An 8,281-nucleotide genomic window follows, 5' to 3' on the forward strand; every position below is an offset into this window, starting at 1 on the left:
ACCAAAACGTCTTCCCCTCCAGCTGCACCGGCTAATTACAAGAGAAAGGTTGAAAGGGAAGGTTCAAGCTTTCCATGACAGTGTGGTTCCCTCTCTTGCTCTCCTTTCTCCCCCTGCTCCCTTCCTCCTTCCCTGCTCTCTCTCCTCTTCTTCCCCTGGCTCAGGCTCCTGGCCACATGTTCCTGCAGAGAGGTATGACTGGGCTGGGTGCACTGAGCACAGACTCTTCCGCTGGAAGGGCCTTCCAGAGGTCATCGAATCGAATCCCTGCCTCCTTACCAAAAAATCTGCTCACCTGTCAGCATCGTTCAGAAAAGGGGTAACAAAGGGGAGCCTGTACTGCTCCCTCTCAAGACAGCCTTCAAAAGTAACGTTTATTTCTCTCTGTACAAGTCAATAAATCCTCATGCAAAAGATACAAACACTTAAGATCATCCATTATCCCAGCAACTAGAGATAACACTTCATCCATACTTTGCTGTGCAGTAAACCCTTGCCATTCCCAAGAATTGTATCTCAAGGTCTTCATGAATCTCAAGATTTAAGAAAATGGTTATGTGAAGGGCAATCCCAGGAGCCTTTGCAAATAGACTCTTGCTCTACATCTCAACTCCATCATCGTAGGCTTCAAGAAGGGAGGCCCTAGTTTGAGACTAGGGAATGGATGAGGTCCCACCCACTTTACAGATGACGAAACTGAGGCCAAAGGGATGTCTCAGTTTTTCTCTGGTCCTCGGTTAAATGGGAGTCAAAGATGTGGTGAAGAGAAGGGAACTTCTTGGCAGGGTCTGCAGAAAACTGACTGGTGCCTGCTTTGGCCGGGAACTTGGAGGCGCAGGGAAGCCCTCAGGGATCCTGTCCTCCACCTGCACTAACAGGTTGAGTCTCCAGCTTGACCAAACCCAAGTTTTCCAGGATCTGCAACCAGGTGTGTTGGTCTGGGTCTGGGAAGTGAGACGCCGGTGGGGCCGAACAGCCACCCAGTGGCCTCGGTGGCCCTATGCTGAGACAGGGTGTGTGCTCCCAGGTAGTAGAGCTGGGACCAGCGTATCCCCAGAGAAGGTCACCAAGGAGAGGGCCAGATGCCCCCATTGGCTGTCACAGGAGCAACTGGTTCCAGAGAGCATGTCCTACCCAGGCATTGAGGGAGAGCTTGTCAGGACTAGAAACCTGGGACCAGCCCGCCCCCGCACCCCTGTCCCGCACTTAACACTACTTAACTCTGGCCAAGTCCTCTGACAACCAGCATCAAACACTGGCAAATCTCTCTTGAACAGAAAGATCCAGACACCCCAGCCTGGTGATTGGGCTTACCCCTCCATTCCAGGGCAACCAAAAAGCTCTGGGCAATGCTTTGGAGTTGGTTGCAACCTGTAATGCTGCCCGTTCCTCCCCTTCCTCCTCCAGGATCGAGCCTGGAGCTAAAAGCCCTCACTTGCCACTCCCTGTGCACAGCCCAGAGCCAGCTGTGTATAGTCTTCCGTTCCTAGACCTGCCGCAGACTGACTCATCCCCTGCCAGCTTTCCCTGAGTCCTAGCCCAGAGTCTGTTCTCACCGCACCCACAAAGCCCTTGCTGGATGCCCCTCTTCCTTGTGCTGGAACCTCTAAGAAGAGTCCATTTATTTTTCCCCAACTGTGCCTGAGCTCCTACAGCTTCTGTCTTCATACTTCATCTCCCCAGTGGCTCATCAAGGAGAAGAAAGAGGAGTTTAATGAGAACAATTCTAAATAATGATAAAATGAGGAAGGAAAGATCCACACACAACTCTAAGAATCCCAGCTAGCTCGTTCTTCCAAATGACCTAGTGTGGAAATTCAGTGTAGGAGACCAATTTCCCAAGTTTCACGAGGACCTTCGGAACGCTCCAAGGATCTCCAAGTTCTTGGGAAATGTTTGGAAATAGAAAATTAATAATTTTGGACTCATTCAAAAGCTAAAAACTAAAACCACTGAGATGACTCCTGCCCTAGATATCGTTTCCTCCTGAGATACAGACACACTCTTCTATTTGCTTTGATACCCATGCTTCTACATGCAAACATGTATGTGTACCACCTCCACTCAAACCTGGAGATGCCATGGGTTTGCCCCCCCCCCAGGCAGAGTGATCAGGTAAAAATAAAAACATAGGTCATCCAATTAAATTTGAATTTCAGAGAAACAACAAATTTTAGTACAAAGATGTCTCAAATATTGCGTGGGACATACTTATACTAAAATCTTTTCATTGTTTATCTGAAACTCTAATTGAACTGGCCATCCTATATTTTAGCTAACACCCCTAACCCTAAGGCACCTACCTTAGGTCCCCCACAGAAACCCTCTCACCTAGCCCCACACAGACCCTCTACCATAAACATCAAATTTGATCTCTTGTGACTTCTCCTTATTTTCATATAATCACCTGAAAATTACCAAGATTGAGGATCCAGGGAGGAGCAGGTTATCTGAAGACCTTTTACCATCTACTTTCCCCCTGATCTCACTCAGGAATACGGTCAGTGACTCAAAGATTAGAGATGTAGGGGTGCTCAAGCTCGTCAAATGTGAGTTTGGTATCCCAAAAGGTTAGGATCTCTCTCATTCTAAACTTTCCCTCCATGACAATACTGGTTTGGATTAAGAAAAGGCTGACAGTCTTGGTTCATGTGAAGAGTTTAATTCCTAAGTGCTAGAGAAAATCAAAGAAGTGGCTTAGCTGCTTTCTAAGGTCACATCACAGAGATGTCCAGGACGGCAGTGGAGCTGTCCTAACAGATCTATTGTTAAAGGACTAGATGAGTTCTGTGCCTATTTTGAAGGGCCCCTAACCCTGTACTCCATAAACGTGACCATGGCAATGGAGATAGTCCATCTCTAAGTCCTTCCCTTGTTCATCACCTGGAAAGCTATGCCCTGTCCAATTTGATGAGCTCTCTCTCTTTGTGGAGAAGAGTAAAGATCTCCCAAATCCCTGATAGGGCTCCTTGAAACTTCTCTGTTGGGGGCCTTTCTCTTGCTGGGCACGTGTGGACAAGACTCCCTCATGTTTTTGACTCACCCTGCAATGAGCTCTGCCCGAGGCTCAGGTCTCTAGCTGGCAGCTTGGCAGTGAGCCTGTGATCGTTGGGGAAGGAGGTATTCTACTCGGGTTTCTAATGATGACTTGCCTCAGAGGTCCATACTGCCAACCAGTCTTCCTCTGAGCTTCTACCTCCAGTAGAATGGGTTTACTTAGCTAGCTAGATATTGTCAGAAGGACCAAAGAGATGATGTCTGTGAATATATGGTGAATTCCCAGAAGGATAGGGTCAAGTTCTAAAACATAATTCATCTTCCAAGGATAAGATATGGTTTAAAGCTTTCAAACAGATTTTCTATCTCCAGGACATATCCCCTGAGAAAGTCAGAGTCTTTAGGATGCAGACAGAAGATCTCAGATCTCCAAGAACCCACACAATTTGTAGGAAAAAGAAAGAGCTACAATGCCGCCAGAGGGAATAAAAAGAATGATGGAAGAGGGGTTCCACCTTCAGGAAGAGGACCCATGTTGGACTCTTCAGGAGCTTGCTAAGAGTGGAAGATTTCTGCTCATGAGAACTGACGAAATAATGAACCCTTATCATGGAGCATCTTGCGGAATCAACATGCCATAAAAATACACAATCCCAACACTGTCCAAGGTGGCAGAAGAGCACTTCTGTGACAGCACAGCACCCCCAGAGTCAGAAAATCCATGGAGATGTTTCAGTGAAAGCTCTTTTGATTGCAAAGAATGGAAACCTTCTCTGACTCGTTCAAGGGGAGAGAGGGACTATTGACAGGGTATTAGGATTGTCACGGATTCATGGGGAAGACATCATAGCATCCTGGAACAAGAAAGCCAAAAGGCTTTGTGACCGGGGCCGTTCTCGTGTGTCTCCTTGCCTATTGGTCGCAGAGCCTCCTCACTGGTGCTGAGTATTTCTTCATCTCGTTGCCCCAATATCCTAGTCTCCTAAGATTTCTCGGCTCCCATGACCACGACCAACTGGTTCTTCCTTCTGTGCCTTTCACGCACATTAATGAGAGAGGATCTAATGGGCCCGTCAGGTGAATGAGTCCTGACGGGGTCGGGCGTCCCTCCCTGCGTCAGTCTCTGTGATGGGGCAGGGAGGGTTCAAGGCAGTGAGCCATGAGCAGAGGCAGAACAGTCATCAGGATACCTGGTAAGAAGGGAAAGAAGAATACATTGACAGGGGGAGCTAAGCCTATCTTTAAAAGAGGACATACTCTCCCTTATCCACAATGAGTATGATAAACTGGGACTTCAGATCAGTAAGCCATCAATTTAGTGGGCAGTATGCTAAGAATTTTGCGTATGTTACCCTGGTTAGTATTCCCATCAACTCTGCACAGCGGACTAATACTAATTATTCCCATTTTACAGGCAAGGAAAACTGAAGCTCAGAGAGGTCACTCACCAGGCCCCTCAGCTAATGGGTGGAGATGCTGTGGTCCGACCCAGGCCTGCAGGACTCCTGACTAGTGCATTCGTAGACACCATGAACCACAGAACAAGGTTCTTCCTCTGTAAGTGGACTCAAATTAAATGTAGACAATGCAAGGGATTCTCCACCCAAATCACCCCAAGTGAGGAAGAATGGGAAGGGACAGAAAGACCAAGAGAAAAAATGGATGTGTTTTTCCTGAGTAAATAAGGACAAAAGAGTGGAAGAAGGCTGGCCTATCTGAGGATCTTAGGACTGAGGCAAAGGGCAGCAGAGAAAAATGAAATCCAAGGCCATAGAAAAGTACTTACTTTAAAGGAGTGATTTTTTGTTGTTGTTGTTCTTTGTTCCTCTACCAGAAGTGCTTATTAAAAAAAAAAAACAAAAAACCCTGCCGTTGCTCCAGCAACCGACAGAACCAGAGCCCTGCAAGGCCTTTGCCAGGTCGAGAGCTTTTTCTATTCCCCCGACCCCCAACATTTCCATTGTCAAGATGAGGGGCAGAGGCTTGCCGAGACACAGCACTCAGAAGGTGCGCCAGAAACCCAGACCTCACTTGAACTGGAAAGGAAGCTAAAGAGGCCGGGGGGAGGGGGCAGGGGGCCACACAATGGGCTCTGCCCAATCCTACCTGAAGACAGTAACAGAGTTTGAGGCCAAAATCAAGTCCTGAAGCTGATCCACACAGAAAGTAAGAGGAAGGGGAACAAAGAGAAATGACCGAAGCTGAAGCACATACCTCTTTAGAGAAACAAACACAGAGACATTCTTACAGAAACAGGGAAACAGAGACAAGAGAGAGAGAAGAGGACTGCCCTGTTTATCCTCCTGAAAGGCATCTGGATTTCTCAGTGAGATCCCGATTTGGGTCTTTTCCTCATTTTCCATCTGGACTGAATGGTGAAATGCCTGGCACGAGAGGTGCCATGAGTCAGCTGCAGATTCAGGCTTGGTCCCTCTGCCCCTCTGCTCTGCTCTTTGCCAGACCACACAGCCTCCCTCCCCTCCTGCCAAGCATGGCTTAGCTCACCATCCAGGTAGCACACTTCAAAGACTTGGGGGTGAGGTGGGCTGGGCTGGGCCAGCCTCGGGATGGGAGCAGATTCCACTCCCAGCCAAAACACTTCTCGTCAGTTCTCTTGAACGCCTTCCGCTCCTCTCACACCCTTGACACTTTGAATAACCCCTGGAAGTTAAGAGCTGGAAAACCCAACTGTTCACTGGAGCGGTCTGTCTCTCCTGCATTGCAGGTCTGTGCAGCTTTGACTGTGGGGTTGACCAGATGTCAGCCAATGCCCAAGCACAGCCTGGCATTAATGGAGTTTTTGTGGGTTCTTCCCTGGAGTTGGGCATACTCCCCAGGGCAATCAGAGAGACAGGCGGTGCTTACGTGACCAGAAACCACAGGACCTCTATCGGGGTGTGTGGGTTATGGTCACCATTATCAAGGTGTGGTCTGCTTCCTACATCTCCTAAGATATGGCCTTTAGGCCACTTTGTATCAATTACATGTGTCTGATCTCCCATAGAAAACTATAAAGATCTCTGCAATCAAGAAACACACTCATCTTTGTGTCCCTTGCAACACAGTGAAGGACAGCGCCTCGTGCTAGAGTGTTCTCATTAAATGTTTGCTGACTTGAGTTCCCTGGCCGGTAGCCTCCTTTGACTTTTTTTTTTTTTTTTTTTGAAACAATACAGAACTTGAGAAGCAGGAAAACATCGTGTCTCTTCCTTTCTCAAATCTTTTCTCTCCTGACAATTGGGTTTATGCAAGAGATTGAGCACTGGTACAAGGACTCAGAGTCCTATTACTTTACTGGTGGACAACCTGAGGACAAAAATGTCATTGACCTAAAAAATAAAATAAAGTGAAAGTTTTTAAAACTGTCATGGACCTGTCAAGCATCATGGTGGGAAGAATTCTAAAATGACCCCCAATGACTCATGTTCTTGTATAAAATCCACCCCCCAACCCCAAGTGTTGGTGGGATATGTAATTTGCTTTTAACCACTAGAATATGGCCAAGGTGATGGGATATCACTTCTGTGATTGTGGTACCTTATATGGCGAAGCTGAAGTGACTTCCCAGATGTAATTAATTTGCAGTCGACTGAGTCAATTCAAAGACAGATTATCCCAGGGCGAGCCTGAAGTAATCAGGTGAGCTTTCTTTAAGAAAGGGTTTAGGTGATCCCTAGAGTTAGAAATTCAAACCTGCAGAGATGCTTCCCCATACACACCCTGTCTCTCTCTCTCTCTCTCTCTCTCTCTCTCTCAGAGCTGGAATAGATACTTTTCCATGTGGGTAGAGCGACTTGGTTTCTGGGTAGGCAAGCAGCCATGCGCCCACCCTGCCCCGTCTGTCTCCCAGCAGTCCTCTCTCCCCTCCAGCCCATCCCAGCTGTCTCAAATGTTCATTTCTCGCCCACATCCCAACCTCTTCCTACCTTGACATAATGACCAGCTCTTGACCTCCTTCAGCAAGATCAAATCAAACAGGTGTCCTCCGCCCGCCCTCCCTCCCCCCAGCACCACAGCAGCAGAGGCCTTCCTGCAAAACGGAGTCGACTGCAGATAGATCTTGACTTCTCCCCCTAAGCCCAGACCGTAGTGCTCTTTTCTGCACAGAGCCTTCCTTCTGGGAGTTCATACCTTTATTATCACATTTGTGTGGATGGTCCCCAGATCTCTCCCAGCAGCCCCGCTCTTCCCAGCCCTGCTGTACTGTCCGTGCTCAGGCTAGATCCCCCTGGACGTACCCTATCCATCTTCTTCTCCCCACTTTTCTTCAGTGCTTCCTCTGCTCAGATCATCTGCCTCCCACCCCATCCTCTCAAATGTCCAGACTCTAGAACCTCAAAATCATGTATCTTCTACACGCCCACTTTCCTCAAATATTCCCTTATCGGTCACCAAATTCTTGCTCCATAATATAGAAAAAAATCATCTATCTTCCTACTCAATCACTTGAGAATGTTTGGGTGAATTTTCAGGGTGTGAGAAAGCAGCTCCATCAATACGATAGTCTACCCGAAGCCTAAGAGTTATGTTTCGCTGTAGGTTAAAATTCCGTCAGAAATGGAGGCAGTGCGTAGAGCCACGTATCTGGGGCAGGATGGCTGTGGAATAATGGTTGTGTGGGCTGAGGAATGGGCTCAGGGGATTATTACATTCCTCTGTCTGCTTTTGTGTATGGTTGAGATTCTCCACAATAAAAGTGCTTTTAAATAAAGGTAAATAACTAGTTAAATCTTTAATAGAAAAAAAAAAAAGTCCGGGAGGGTGAGCCCACACTGTTTTAGTTGGCCCCAAATGCTACCCATAGGCTGAAACTGAATTGCTACTTTTGCTATTGCCCCTCTTGAACCCATGATTCTCTCCAGCCCCCAGGCGGCCTGGATCCTTCCTGCTTCTGGCCAAGGGCTGTGTGCATTTGCGACACAGGTCCTACAGCCGTGAGGAAACAGCTGAGTAGACAGACAGATACATAGGGACCTCCATGATGCCAGTACTTTATTAGTGTGTTTTCCCTCATTTCTCCCCCTTCAGGCAGGGGGAGTGGGGGATTGAGTCCGGACACCACCTCAGAGCTCCTTAGCCTATGACAGTTCATCTCTGGGTCTCTAGAATATAGCGTTTTCTGTCTACGTTTCACACTCCAGTTCCTGCCTGAGCTCAGGACTCAACACAACTCCTGACATGTTTTCAGAAGAGGAGCCAGCTGATACAGGGGCCACACCTTTGGGGCCTGCACTGGTGGTCTGTGGACACAGAGTCATTGCATCAGGTGAAGGGGGCATCCTTC

Source organism: Ursus maritimus, unplaced genomic scaffold, assembly GCF_017311325.1.
Source record: "Ursus maritimus isolate PB19 unplaced genomic scaffold, ASM1731132v1 scaffold_1, whole genome shotgun sequence".
In the NCBI taxonomy this organism is placed as follows: domain Eukaryota; kingdom Metazoa; phylum Chordata; class Mammalia; order Carnivora; family Ursidae; genus Ursus; species Ursus maritimus.